At 41.6% G+C, this 14564-nt stretch overlaps 1 protein-coding gene across 10 annotated transcripts in view; it reads left to right on the plus strand.

The window, feature by feature from the left end:
* Positions 1–14564, plus strand: part of ERC2 (ELKS/RAB6-interacting/CAST family member 2) — a 934759-nt gene that overhangs the window by 468530 nt on the left and 451665 nt on the right. The gene's annotated exons all lie outside the window — the stretch shown is intronic.

Genomic DNA, 14564 nt, shown 5'->3' on the forward strand with positions numbered 1-14564 from the left:
TTTTGAACTACCAAAACTTGGAAGAAAAAGACTCAAATTGATAGCCAATGTGGTTGTTCTTTTGAGAGGCAAACGATACTATTTTCTTCTCTTTATTTAGTGTCTGCACCTATTTATTCTGTCCACTGCTTATCACCTAAGCCACCAGACCAATACATTTATGCTAACAGCAAGTGATTTCAAAATGAGGCCTCCTGCCTACACACCAGTTTTGTCCCACTGTCTGCTCCCAATCCATGTGGCTCATAGACCTTGAAAATGAAACCACATCTCTGCTATTCCCACATACCACACTGGGTGTCCCACAGGAACTGCCTTGAACTTCAACACACTGAACAAAGCCCATTCTCAAGAGTTCGCGAGAGATCTAAACAGAGGTTAAAAACATGGTCCTACAGAAGTGCTCTCATCCAAAAGCTAATGACAGTTCATTAACTTTCTGGTGCCCTTATATGCAGAGAGAGACCTAATAATGAAAGAGAGGAGGAGCTTGGCCACATGGCATCCAAACCTTTCCTCCAAGTTTTGGATCCGCTCTTTTAATGAAGCTTTTAGCCTTCGTCCTTGCGTATGTTTTTTGTTTTCTTTTTCCTTTTGCCTTCGTTCTGCTGCTCCTAATCTGCACCTGTTGATATTGAAGCCCGTGAGACCAGGAACCCCTTTTTCTCTCACACCTCATGTTCCCTGCCAGGGTCTTCAGATGTTGTCCACAGGCATTCTACTATGTCTTATATGTCGGGAACTGTATGGTGTAGTACTTAGTTTTTTCCTCATTCATGGTGAATGAACATGAGCTCTGACTCTCAGAAGACAAGATGCAGGATTAGGGCTGGGAGAGGTTGTGGGTGACAAGGGGTCTATCTACAGGGGGCTCGGTGTGTTAATTGGTTTTGGTAAAATGTTCAGGCCAGGTCCGTTGTGTGAACTATATGGGCAAATCAAGATTCAGATCATTTAAATATCATTTAACCTCTTGCCCCATAAGCACACAATGGAGAAAATGTGCAATAATTGTAAACAGTCTCTTGTTATATTTTTAGTGTAAGAGAAATTGGGCAGCCCTGCTTTCCTGGAAACAAAAATGTCTATAGGTCTTGGAAGCTTTCTTGAGCTTTGACAAGTTTCCAGAGTTAACTGTGCTCCCCACTTCCCCAACCACTCCAAGTTTACCAGTTAAAATAAAATGAAATGTAACAATTCTGGAGGGGAAATGGGTGAGGGATGGGTTAAATGGGTGATGGGTATTAAGGAGGGCACTTGCTGTAATGAGCACTGGGTAGTGTATATAAGTGTGAATCACTAAATTTTACACCTGAAACTAATATTACACTATTTTAACTAAGTGGAATTTAGTAAAAGCTTGAAAAAGGAAAAAAATAGTTAAGGGAAAAAAATGAAATGTAACAATTGAATTGAATACAGGACCTCTGGCTAGCGTACTTTCTTTATATGACTTATAATTGAGATACATATATTTGTGTATGTATGCATACACATATGTGTGTATATACATATCACATTTTTTTAAACGTTTTTTATTTATTTTTTGAGACAGAGAGAGAGCATGAACAGGGGAGGGGCAGAGAGAGAGGGAGACACAGAATCTGAAACAGGCTCCAGGCTCTGAGCTGTCAGCACAGAGCCTGACGCGGGGCTCGAACTCAGGGACCGTGAGATCATGACCTGAGCCGAAGTCGGACGCTTAACCGACCAAGCCACCCAGGCGCCCCTCACATTTTTTTTTTTTTAATTTTTTTTTTTCAACGTTTATTTATTTTTGGGACAGAGAGAGACAGAGCATGAACGGGTGAGAGGCAGAGAGAGAGGGAGACACAGAATCGGAAACAGGCTCCAGGCTCTGAGCCATCAGCCCAGAGCCCGACGCGGGGCTCGAACTCACGGACCGTGAGATCGTGACCTGGTTGAAGTCGGACGCTTAACCGACTGCGCCACCCAGGCGCCCCTCACATTTTTTTTTAATGTGTGGTCTTTCTTACCATAGAAGTCTGTAGTCTGCCCTGCACCTCCCTACCTCCCAATCTGAAGTTTGAAAACTTGACTCACTGTTGGGTCTCTTTTTCTTTGCTCTGGACACCATGGGAAATCTTCCCCTCCAACTACTATTTAAAATGGCCTCACTTCCTTTTCAAACTCTATACAGACTGTCCTGCCTGAATTCAGGTGGACAGATAATAAGTATCTGGTTTGGTAAAGTGCAAATGTCGTATTCCAAACTGGTCAGATTCTCACTCCAGAAAACTCCCACTTCTGTCAAGAATCTCTTTACACACAAACCAGTGGGAAGCTGGAGAGATTTAACAGGATCTCTGCATTGCACTCTGGGGGAGAGTTTATGTTGAAGTTTGCTCATTTCTAGGAACTATTCGTGAGATTAGTGTGTGACTTATGACAGATGACATTATCTAGATAAATGTATGCAGCAACTGACCAAAAAAAAAGAAACAATATCCTTTGGGATTCACTTCTAAATCCTGCCAGAGAGTCAACCAAGTAAAACCAGAAGACTCAGAGCTTTCCTGGGCTCTCCCAGCCTCCAGTTTGCTTTGGATCTTGGGTCAGCTGCTTCCTTGCTTGTGCCTCAGTATCCCTTCTTGGAGAGGAAGGAGCTGTGTTTTGAGTGGGTCTCCTGGGATCCCCCTGCACATATCCTGTGGGGGTACTGTTGGTGACAGGCTGTGTGCATCTCCCTGGCAAGCAGGCTCCAGCTGATGGCTGGCGCCTGGCAGCAGGCGTGAGCTCATTGTTACAGAGTCACTTCAAACACTTCTACCAAAATAAACTCTTTGTGATGTTTCCCCAGAGCTCAGTACTGCACTCTGAATCTCTCATTCTTCTAGCAAAGGATGAAGTCATTGCTCCCGGACCTCAGAGGTCTTTTGCCCAAAGAAATAATGAAAAACAACTTGCCTAGAGCATCCCCTGCTGTCCTGCAGTTTGTTCTTCACTAGTTCTTACCTCATTCTCTCCACAGATACCTAGTGAGCACCTACTGTGTGCTAGGCCTGGCACTATATGCTGGCCTGGCATTTCTAAAAAGCAGCTGATGAAGGGACGCCTGGGTAACTCGATTGGCTGAATGTCTGACTCTTGATATGGGCTCAGGTCATCATCTTGTGGTCATGAAATTGGGCCCTGCGTCAGGCTCCATGCTGGATGTGGAGCCTGCTTGGGATTGTCTCTCTCCCTTTCTGCCCCTCCCCTGCTCATGCTCTCTCTTTCTGTACTCTCTCTCTTTCAAAATAAATGTAAAAAAAGATAGCTGATGAAAAACTGACCAAATCGCTTAAGAAATGATGATGTGTTGGGGCACCTGGGTGGCTCAGTCAGTTAAGCATCCGACTTCAGACCAGGTCATGATCTCACAGTCCGTGAGTTCAAGCCCCACGTCGGGCTCTGTGCTGACAGCTCAGAGCCTGGAGCCTGCTGCGGATTCTGTGGCTCCTTGTCTCTCTGCCCCTCCACCTCTCATGCTCTGTGTCTCTATAAACATTAAAAAAAAAAGTTAGAGGGGCGCCTGGGTGGCGCAGTCGGTTAAGCGTCCGACTTCAGCCAGGTCACGATCTCGCGGTCCGTGAGTTCGAGCCCCGCGTCAGGCTCTGGGCTGATGGCTCAGAGCCTGGAGCCTGTTTCCGATTCTGTGTCTCCCTCTCTCTCTGCCCCTCCCCCGTTCATGCTCTGTCTCTCTCTGTCCCAAAAATAAATAAACGTTGAAAAAAAAAATAAAAAAAAAAAAGTTAGAAATGATGATGTATATTACATTCATTTTTATATTCGTTATGCACATTGATATTAATAATAATAGAAATAACAGTAGTAGAAGTAACAGCAGCAGTAACAATATTGGACATTAAGTGCCAGCACTGAATTAATAACTTTTTTTGTAGTGTTTACTTATAGCAACTGTATGAGGTTGGGACTGTCTGTTCTTTCATGTTAGAGAAGAGGAAACTGGAGTTCATAAAAGTTAAATATTTTTCTCAAGTTAATACAAGCTAGTAAGTGAAGAAATTGGGGTTTTTCACCCAAAAGCCGGTCCTTTCTGATTTACAAATGGAATCTTTTGCCACTTCTTCAATTGCATTAAAATCATTGAGAAGGCCTGCAGTAGGGACTCCCGTGCAATTGAGTAGGATCCACAGTTTCCCAAATATGGGGTTCATAGAATGGACCACATGAAACACCTTGGGGAAATACTGTCCTGTTGGCTGTGCAGACAGCCTCTCTCTTCACTCTGTGATTCTTGCCTCCCTCCCCCTCCACCTCTTCCCCCTCCTTGGGCTGGTTTCTTCTGTAAAAATCCTACCTCTTCATGGCCCTATCAGGTATCACCTGTCCAACCTTCCCTGAGCCCCTGAAGCAGAAGCAGTTTCTCCCTGCCTTGACCACCTGAGCTTTATCTGACCCTTTCTCCTGGCCTGTGTTATATCCTACCTTGGATTAGGCACTGTGTCTCCTAGTAGATGGCGGCTTCCTTGAGCACCGGCTGGATCTCCAGCTTCACATGGTGTTGTAGCACACACTGGAAGTGGCAATCACACTCCTGTGTGTTGAATAAATGACTGTTGAAGACAGTAACTTCCTTCGCTCCCTCTCACCCCTCATGCCCTCTACTGGGTCCCTATGGAGAGTTGCTGGTGGGCTCTTCCTGGAGGTGGAGTCGACTGTGTTGACTGCTTCAGACAGGAAGCCCTCAGAAAAGATATGATTAGTTTTCTATCAAGCTGGTTGCTTGAAAGTTCAAGAAAAGTAAAGACACAAATAAAGGGAGAAGAGGAAACATTTCCTTCTAAATTTATCTTTTTCTCCCTCCCTCTCTCCCTTTCTCTTTCCCTCCTCTACTCCTTCATCTCTCCCTTCTTCCTTTCTTGTCTCCCTGCTCCCCTTCTTATCCCTTTCTTTCTCTCTTTTGTTCCCTCCTTCCATCTTCCTTTCTTTTCCTTTCCTCTTCTTTCTCTTTCCCTCCCTCTCCTTCCCCTCTTTTCTTGACTGTTCATTGAAATCCTTCTGCGTTGAGTCAGTGAGGTATGGGAATATAGCAGTAAAACAGACATGACCCCTTCCCTCACTGAATTCAAAGACCAGCACTTCCTATAAGGAAGGATTTGGCTACTAAGAAAAATAGTTTGTCCCATTTATACTAATAACTGGAAAAACTGGGTTTCAGGTGTTTTTTTAAATTCCTTTTCCTGTTGGGGTTGAAGGGGTTATCCACAGGTCAGAAAATTATTTCCCTCTTTTAGCTGCCTTATACTAATGCTGACATTTCTGGTGAAGTGTCAGAAAATTTTATGCCCAAGCAGAACTGGTAGAAAGCCAGAAATCAGTTGATTTTGCTTTGGGTGCAAATATTTTATTGGGGATGGAAAAAGTTGTTTTCCCTGATTTACAGCTCCTGCAAACATAAAGTGGGTTCTATATTTGGAAATGTTTTTGAACTTTTGAGGTGTAGCCAGGGGTTGGTTCTTGCACCTTTCCAACCTGGCCTTGATAGGACTTGCCATGGCTAATGTTTTGCTGAGCCAGCTCCAATTTGTAGAGCTAGGGCTTTATGCTGTATATTATTTTTACTTTTCAACTTTTGCTTGAGTGGCTGCTCTGGCTCTCTATCTGTATTCTCTAGAATGTGAAGAAGATTGAAGGAACACAATTTGCATTGTAGTTGAAATGCTTTGTGGTACAGTGTGTTTCTGAGGTTCCTTGGAGATGAGTAAAACCATTTTGCACTTGCAGATCTGTTAAAACAATGACAACAACAGCAAAATCAAGGGATAGTCCTGGGTAGGCCTGGTAAATCTTGGCCCCAGGAGAAGAGATGCCAAGTTGGTCGGGTTAACCATTCCTTTGTGGTTTCTCAAAAACTTCCCCCCCTTCCCCACCCATTCTGTCCATACTCCTGGCTTTTGGTTGGTACTACCATATGGATGAATATCAGCAAATAGTAAATCTTCTCAAGATATGTTAGCCTTTTCTGTAAATGTTGAGAAGGGGAAGGAATTTTTTAAAAAAATAGTTTCTCAGTATTATTATAAATCACTTTCTAGAAAAATAATATCTATTTCCTTTATATGGCTTTTCTTATGAAATGTGAATTCTATCACTTCATTACCCACAATACCAGCTCACGTTGTAGGGAAACCTATCCAACTAGTGACTGGGACTCTCTTCTGTATTGGGTAAAGGTACTTGGAATTTTCACACTGCATAATTTCACATTTTTGTGAAGCCTACGTTTTGGAGGAACCTATTTAAAAATGAGTGGGTACTGTGTATGTTTCTCTGAACAAAATACCTTGTTGTTAATATACCTAACAAGGGTTTTGGAAGTTTCTTTGTAAGGAATTCTTATAATTTTAATATTTGCTGCTCTTTTTAATTTTACCCTAAATTTAATGAATACTATACAGTTGAAGATTAATTATAATATCAAGGTAAATAAATATGAAAAACAGAATAGGAAGACAGAAATTGGCTGATTTTGCTTTGGGTGCAACTATTTTATTGAGGATGGGAAAAAGTTGTTGTTTTTTTCTAATTCACAGCTCCTGCAAAAATAAAGTGAACTGTGTAGAATTATTTTTATAGAAAAACTTTAATTCTAGAAATTACAGAGCGAGTCAGGGAATGGAAAGAAATTTCCTCTTGAAGACTCTCCTGTTGCTTTTTTTTCAGTCCAAGAGCAGTGAGACTTATGTTTTAACTCTTAGCTTGCCCAGTGACCTTCTCTTCCAGTTTTTTTTTCTAGTTGGTAACATTGTTAATATAAGCATTATTCTTATTGGTATAAACAGAACTGAGTGTACAATGATTTATGCTTTGCAATAATTTTTTCAGTGAAAGTTGAAAAGTGTGTGATCCTCACCATGTGTGGACAAATTATGCTATTTCTTGTGAGACCCCACATGTAATTGTGAAGACACGTGGTGTGAACATAAGCAACTCTTGAGACATTTTAATGTGTGGCAGGAGCAGAGCTTCAAACAGAGAATTGCCTTGCAAAATTTTACTTCAGGTCTTGGAAAATCTCTCTAGAAGGTTTTGAGAACATAACCATTACCTTTCCTGGATGCGAACATGAAGTAATGGAATAGTCTCTTGATGGCCTTTGGTGTTGGTCAACTGGAATATTCCCATGGCTGGACAGATCTCGATGTGATGTGTGAGTTGAAGTGTAAGAGAGTGGTTTTAAATTTAACTTCAGAGCCCTCTGCTATTTAATCATATGTCAGTTTGATGGTTCCAAGGACAGCATGATATGTTGCTCACAGATAATTACCGTGGAGAAAATGATTTGGTTATAATAATGAATAGCTGGAGAATCTTCTGATAACCTGTGATGAGTGGGCCTTGGTGAGAAACACTCACTGGGCAATTGGCACATAGGTGTCCTATCACTCTGGTGAGTGTGGGTGCTCTCTGCCACCTAAACATGCAAAGCAGGGGCTTTTTAGGGATTCCTGAACAGATAAAGAAGCACTGATCTTGGATTTCATGTGTATCATCTATCCCAGACCTACTACTTTATATTAGTATTTCACTTGTAATTCAGGTTATTCAAACTGCTACCTATTGTCAGAATGTTACATGTAGAAAATCAAACTCCATCTTAAGAAATAGCATCTTCATTGCTGTGGCATGTCGGACACACATCCACAGGTCTTTAAGCCTATCCTTGTGTGTGTAAAATGGAGACAGTGTATTACACCCATCCCTCAGGAGCTTGTGGTCAGAATGCACGCTGGGCATGGAGCACAGCCTGGCACACAGCAGATGTTCATTAAGTGGTGATGGTTGTGATGAAGATTTTCATGACAAGAATAGCAGGTGGGAGGAGGGAGTTCACGCAAGAGAGAGGTGGGAGGCAATCTGATCAGGCAGCCTCCTTGGCTTTCCTAGTTATAGCAAATTCAGTTGCTAGAATAAAAGGCTTAAGGTGGAAAACAACCTTGCCCTACTGAATGTTTTGGTTTTTTTTTTTTCCTGAGGGTTGTGAGTAAGTAAACCTAGAAAATTCATCTTATGTCCATTTAAAAGCAATCTTTGTCTTACATAAGGATGTATTTTAGACTTTTCTGGAACAAAATAGCTAAGATTCAGCCATTGGTTTTCTGTATCTGTGCATAAAAGGACCTAACATTGAATTTAGAGGCCAAGTATCCCTGCGTGTTCCTTCATCCATTTGTTTCCTGTATTCATTGACTTACTTTCATCAAATAGTAATTGTAAGTATGCTTTGTACCAGGCACTTTGGTGTAACTTGAACTATTCCTAGAAGCAGCATCTAGAAAGATGGAAGCAAATTGATAGGAGTTATAGAATGATACTTATGCGAGTGGTATAATGGAATACAGACTGTTGTGTTCCTTGACTTTTCTTTTTTTAAAAATGAAATGTCTGAGATTCTTCCATATCCATACATGAAAGCTTCCATTCCTTTTAACCTTTGCGTACTGTTTTTTTGTACCAGTCTCCTCCTGAGGATTTTTAGATTGTTTCAATTTCCCCCTCCCCTCATATAGACTCCTATAATTAATAACTTTGAATAGGCTTAATTTCATATGTATATGAATATGTCTGTAGGATAAATTCCTAGGTTTGGAATTGCTAGGACAATATATTTCTAATTTTTCTAGTTGCCTTCTATAGAGACTAGACCATTTATAGTCCAATCAGCAATATAAAAGAGAGCCTATTTCTCATTAACTCTGTCAATGCAATGTGGTTTTCATGCTTTTTATTTTTGTCACTATGGAAGGAGAACAATGGCATTTAAATGTAGTTTTCATTTGCTTTTGTCTTATTACAGGTGAAGATGGGGTATCTTTAAATAGGTTTATAATTTGTCATATTCTTTTTTAAATTTATTTTTAGAAGCTCTTTATATATTAGAAAAATTACCCATTTGTCTGATTTGACTTCAAATTTTTGTTTAACGTTTATTCATTTTTGAGAGACAGAGACAGAGCATGAGCGGGGAAGGGGAAGAGAGAGGGAGCCTCAGAATCTGAAGCAGGCTCCAGGCTCTGAGCTGTCAGGACAGAGCCTGACACGGGGCTCAAACTCACAAACTGCAAGATCATGACCTGAGCCAAAGTGGGACACTCAACCGACTGAGCCACCCAGGCGCCCCTGATTTGACTTTAAAATGCTCCTCTTGCCAATTTGCTTTTTCTTTTGTGTTAATGGTGGTTTCTGTTATACAGAAATTATTACAAATTATTTTTATGTAGTCAAATATTCAGTGTTTTCTGTTATATCTTCTGAATTTTGTGTCATAAGAACAATTGTCCTGTTTTTTAGGGGGGTTATTTATATGGTTTGATTTTCTGCATTTAGTCTTTGAACCATCTGGAATTCATCTTACTGTAAGGTATGAAGTATGGATATAACTACTTTTTTCTAGGTCAGGTGAAGTTTAAATGTCACTTCCTCTGTTTGCCTTTCACTGGAGCTAGTCAAGCCCAGGTCTCCTATACATTCATGTAACTTCCCACTAGAACATGAAGCACAGAGTTAATTCTTGTTCAACGTCTATCCTCTAGTCCAGAGTGGAACTTTTATCTGGAAAGAACCTGTCTTATCCACCCCAGTGCCTGTAAAATAGACACTTAATAAATATTTGTATAATGAATTAATAGTGTGAATTATAAAGAGCTGAAGTTATGAGGGGATAGAAATTATGCATAATTAGATGCTACAGAAAGACATACAGGTGGAATGTGAGCCTTTGAAGCTTACATAGAGGGGAACCAAGGCAATGGGGTGGTGGAAGATTAGATAGCTATCGCTATTTGGGGCAATAAAACAGCCCTGTGTTTAGAGTCTCCTTGGACCCAAGATGGCTTTCCCATACCCTTCTCTGTAAGACCCAGCAGGAATCTCTCTTTTTTTTTCTTCTTGGGAAGCCTAATTTCTCAGCTTTCCCTGGGTTTAGTGAGACCTGCCTACATGATTGAGATTCCTGCCTAACGTTGCAGGATGTAGGAACAGGTGTGGAAATATGGCAGGAGCTAAGAACAGAGAGGTTTTGTCCAGCCTGTGTTTTAGATACTTTTGGATAGCTAGGCAGCTCTGTCTAGTAGGCAGATAGGAATGAACATCTAGAATTGGACAAAGAGGCATTCCCCGTGGCAGAGTATGCCAAATTCAATAAGAATGTCATGGGCATTCAAAGGATAGAGGGGTCAGGGAAGCTTCTATGAATGTGATGGTATTTGCACTGGAGCAGAAAAATGGAAAGAATTTTATCAGATGTAGAATTAGGTGAGGAGCATGAGTAAAGGCAACAGGGCTGAGACAGTACAATGTTCAGGAGAGAGGGCAGGGGACTCTGTAGCTTAAGCTCTGGAATGGGGGGAAGAGTAAGCAGTAAAGATTTGCCAGGACAGGGAAAGCCTTGAGTGCTTAGCTCAAGATTTTGAACTTTTTGAGTCTGGGAATAGCAGGCAGGACTATCCTCCAGAAGGAATATAGAATCTTAGTGCTGGAGGGCTAGGCAGTAGCCCAAGCTAGAAGGAACAGAGGTACCGAAATAAGGTGGTAGCCCTAGAGGTGAAAAGGGAGGAACAGGCTTAAGAGATGCAAGGATAATTAATAAAATACGCAAACAGACAAAACACAAAAATTAGCAGCCTGTATATCGATCCTTTAGTTTTTAAATTTTCTTTTTCAACATTTATTTATTTTTGGGACAGAGAGAGACAGAGCATGAACGGGGGAGGGGCAGAGAGAGAGGGAGACACAGAATCGGAAACAGGCTCCAGGCTCTGAGCCATCAGCCCAGAGCCTGACGCGGGGCTCGAACTCACAGATCGCGAGATCGTGACCTGGCTGAAGTCGGAGGCTTAACCGACTGCGCCACCCAGGCGCCCCTGATCCTTTAGTTTTTAGAAGAAACTAACAAATTAACAAGAGCCAGCAAGACAAGAAAACAAATAAAACCTACATACTCTAATAGCAGGAAGAACATAAAGGTGTGGTGGCAAATAGTTTGCTCGAGCAGTCTGTAGTTGTTATTGTAGCAGAGAAAACAAAAGACTCAATTGAGTACTTACTTGGTCCTATGCATGATGTTATATTCTTTAGAGTTGATCACACATTTTCTTTATAGTAACTCCAAGACAGTACTATTATTGGTCCCATTTGAGATGAGGACAGCCAGGCTCAGAGAAGTTAAGTAACTTGCCCATTGTCACACAGCTATTGATTAGTGGAGTCAGGATTCAGACTCAGCTGTTCTGACTACAGAACCCAGAATCAACCACTGCATTCTATTCCACAGTGAGAAGTTTTGAGCTAGCATAAATTGGTTTGGCTCAAGAACTCCCGATACTGTAGGGACTACTCTTTAATGTGCTTCTTTTGGGGGCGGAAAACTATTTCTATAACATAAAGGATTCCAACCATTGATGAAAACCTCTTGTAATGGAAGTTGAGAAGCTGTTTGTGTTGGCAGATGTAGTAGCCTTTTTTTGAGCTGCTGGTCTGCGTCTTCACCCTCTCTTGAACAGGGATGTGGAGTTCTCTTTCTGAAGTGAGTTTGAGTAAGCTTGGTGAGCGGGCCTCCGTGGAGGCCCCAGCCCCTTTGTAGGCCAGAGACAGTCATCAGCTTCAAATGGGCTTCAAGAGACATGGACAGCAGAGCTGGGGGAAGACCTCAGGCCATCCATCCTCCTGCCTGCTTAAGACAGTTCCCGGTGCGGGAATACTGGGGAGGCGGCCAAGAGAAAAGATGTATTTCCAGGAGGGGTTTTCTGCTTCTTCCAGGAATCATTCTTGAGACAGTTCTTCATGGCCCCACACAGTGTGGTCAAGGAATCCCAGCAGCATAAAAGCTGAAAAGAAATGAAAGCCTTTTTTTTTTATGATAAATGATGACTTTACTTTTGGAAAAAAAAAAACAAACAGCACAAACAATACAACTCCCTGATAGAGAGATGGTCTTTTCTGTAGCACAATGTCTGTATCTGCCTTGATCTTATCTGAGGCATGGAGGAGGGTTGGCAGCACATAAAAAAAGGCTGAGAGTTCAGACCTATGCACTCGTGCCCTTGTCCAGGCAGTCGTCATACTGGAACCATTTCTCCCTAATCATGGTTAGGTCCAGAGGTAGGTATCAGGCCACCAAAATGTAGTGTTTTCCTCCTGCAGATATGGGTGGGTTTTTTGTTTTATTTTTAAACTTTTAAGCTTTAACAACTTCATCTGTGTGCCTGATAGAGAGGATCTGTGTTAGCTTCTCAGTTCTCATAGCTGTTGGGGAGAGTGGGGTTTCTTTTCTGTTCATTGTTTGTCACTTTGTTGAGTTTACCTTCTCATCTCTCATAAACATTTTGCTTTTGTTCAGTCCTTTAAAATGAAGATGCTTTGGGTAGAATGACTAACATAACTCTCCTCAACTGCTCAACATTTTAAGTGTTATTTGTAAATTGTTTTTATCAATAAGCAATTTTGTAAAGTTTAAAAGCACACAAGACCTTTCTGAAGACACTCTCTCTCTCTGTGTGTGTGTGTGTGTGTGTGTGTGTTTATTTTTGAGAGAGAGACAGAGTGTGAGTGGGGGAGGGACAGAGAGAGAGGGAGACACAGAATCTGAAGGAAGCTCCAGTCTCTGAGCTGTCAGCATGGAGCCTGACGCAGGGTTCAAAGCCATGAACTGCGAGATCATGACCTGAGCTGAAACCAGATGCTTAACTGACTGAGCCACCCAGGCACTCCAAAAGACCCTACATTTTTAACATAATTTGGAGGAAAGATAATTCTAAATGCCTTCCTTAGAAAACTTTGCTGATGTTCATTAAGCACTTCCCATGGGCCAGGCTCTGTGAAGAAGACACTGGTGTGAAATATTCTTTCTAGTCCCCAACAACCCTGTAATACAGGGAGTATTAATTTGCAATGGGCAGATGAGTAAACTGAAGCTTAGTGAGGTTATTGGTACCCTTCTCAACATCACTATGTATCTGAACCCAGGTTTTCTCAAAAGCAAGAGACGTGGATGCAAACGCACCTGGGTGCTCTTGCATGCTATAATAAAAACAATTTAAAAAATTTGTTTTTGTCATGAAGGCAGTGAGGAACGAAATGGTGTTTTAGAAGGGTTTCTGTCTCATATTTCCAGTACAACCAAAATTGGACTCTTCACCCTTTCCTTCACTCATGTTCCCACTACTTCATATACTTGGCATTGAGTCTTGGAACTGGTACAACATCCACCTGTGTTTCTAAGATAGAAACCTTGGTTCATCCCTCACTCGGTCTAATCCCCTCAAATTTCATTTCTCTCAGTGCCTTTTCCCATTCTAATGGCTGTTATCCCCATTCGTCATTTGGTCTATTGCAGTAGCCTCCAGAGAGTCCTAGCCTGCCCCCATCGTCTACTCCAGATGAAATCTGGAGGTGAGGCAGGTGAGGCAGCGCCTGTGCCCAGAAGCCCTTGTTGCCTCCTCCTCACACACTGGGAAGCATAGGAAACTCTGTGCCTGGCTTATGGAATCCTTCACACTCTGGACCCCAGGTTGCCTTCAAGTCTTATCTCAAAGCCCTAAATAAATAAAAAGCGCCTCCACCTCCTTATTTTCTACTCTTTGTGTCACTGAATTTTTTCTCATATCCTACACTTGCTAGGTCTTTCCTATCCTGTGTCTCTACATTCTAGCATGCTCTTCCCATTGCTTAAACATGCCTTTCCTCCTCTTTTCCCACAAAACTCTTACTTGTCCTTGAAGTCTCAATTCACATGTCTTCCTCTGATCCTCTCAAAGTCAGTAGTTCCATCTTGTGTCTGACAGTACTTCATGTTGTAAAAAGCATGTTATTTTCTAACCGCATGTTTCTCCCTTCCACTAAACTTTGAACTAATGGTGGAGACAATTTCCTCTTCATCTTTGTGTCTTCAGTTGCTAACACATGGTTATTGCTCCATAAATATTTGTTGGATGATTAGATGGATGAATGGATGGAAAGATGGATGAAAGGACAGATAGATAATTTGGCAGCAGAGAAGCCAGATAGGAACTATTTCAGTATCTGGACAAAGACAACAAGGCATGAGGTAAGATGGCAGCAGTAATAGTGAGAAGGTAACTATTATGGTAGACATTTTAAATTAAATTAAAACGGCAGATTGTGTGAGGAAGGAGCACTTACTCCTTCTTGACTCCCTATCTTGGATGACCTTGATAGAGAAGAAACTGCAAAATAAGTAGGGTGATTTTTCACTTTGGAGAGGGACAGGGGATAATTAGGTTTTTTAAAGTTTTTATTTTAATTCTGGTTAGTTAACATACAGTTTTATATTAGTTTCAAGTGTGCAATATAGTGATTCCATGCATCATGCAGTGCTCCTCACAAGTGCACTTCTTAATCCCCATCACCTATGTAACCCATTCTCCCATCCACCCCCACTCTGGTAATCATCAGTTCTCCATAGTTAAGAGTATTAGTTTTGTTTTTTATTTTTTTTATGTTTATTTTTGACACAGAGAGGGAGAGACAGAGAGTGAGTGGGGGAGGGGCAGAGAGAGAGGGAGACAGAATCCAAAGCA

The sequence above is a fragment of the Puma concolor genome, chromosome A2, assembly GCF_028749965.1.
Source record: "Puma concolor isolate L17-30 chromosome A2, mPumCon1.1.hap2, whole genome shotgun sequence".
NCBI classification, from domain to species: domain Eukaryota; kingdom Metazoa; phylum Chordata; class Mammalia; order Carnivora; family Felidae; genus Puma; species Puma concolor.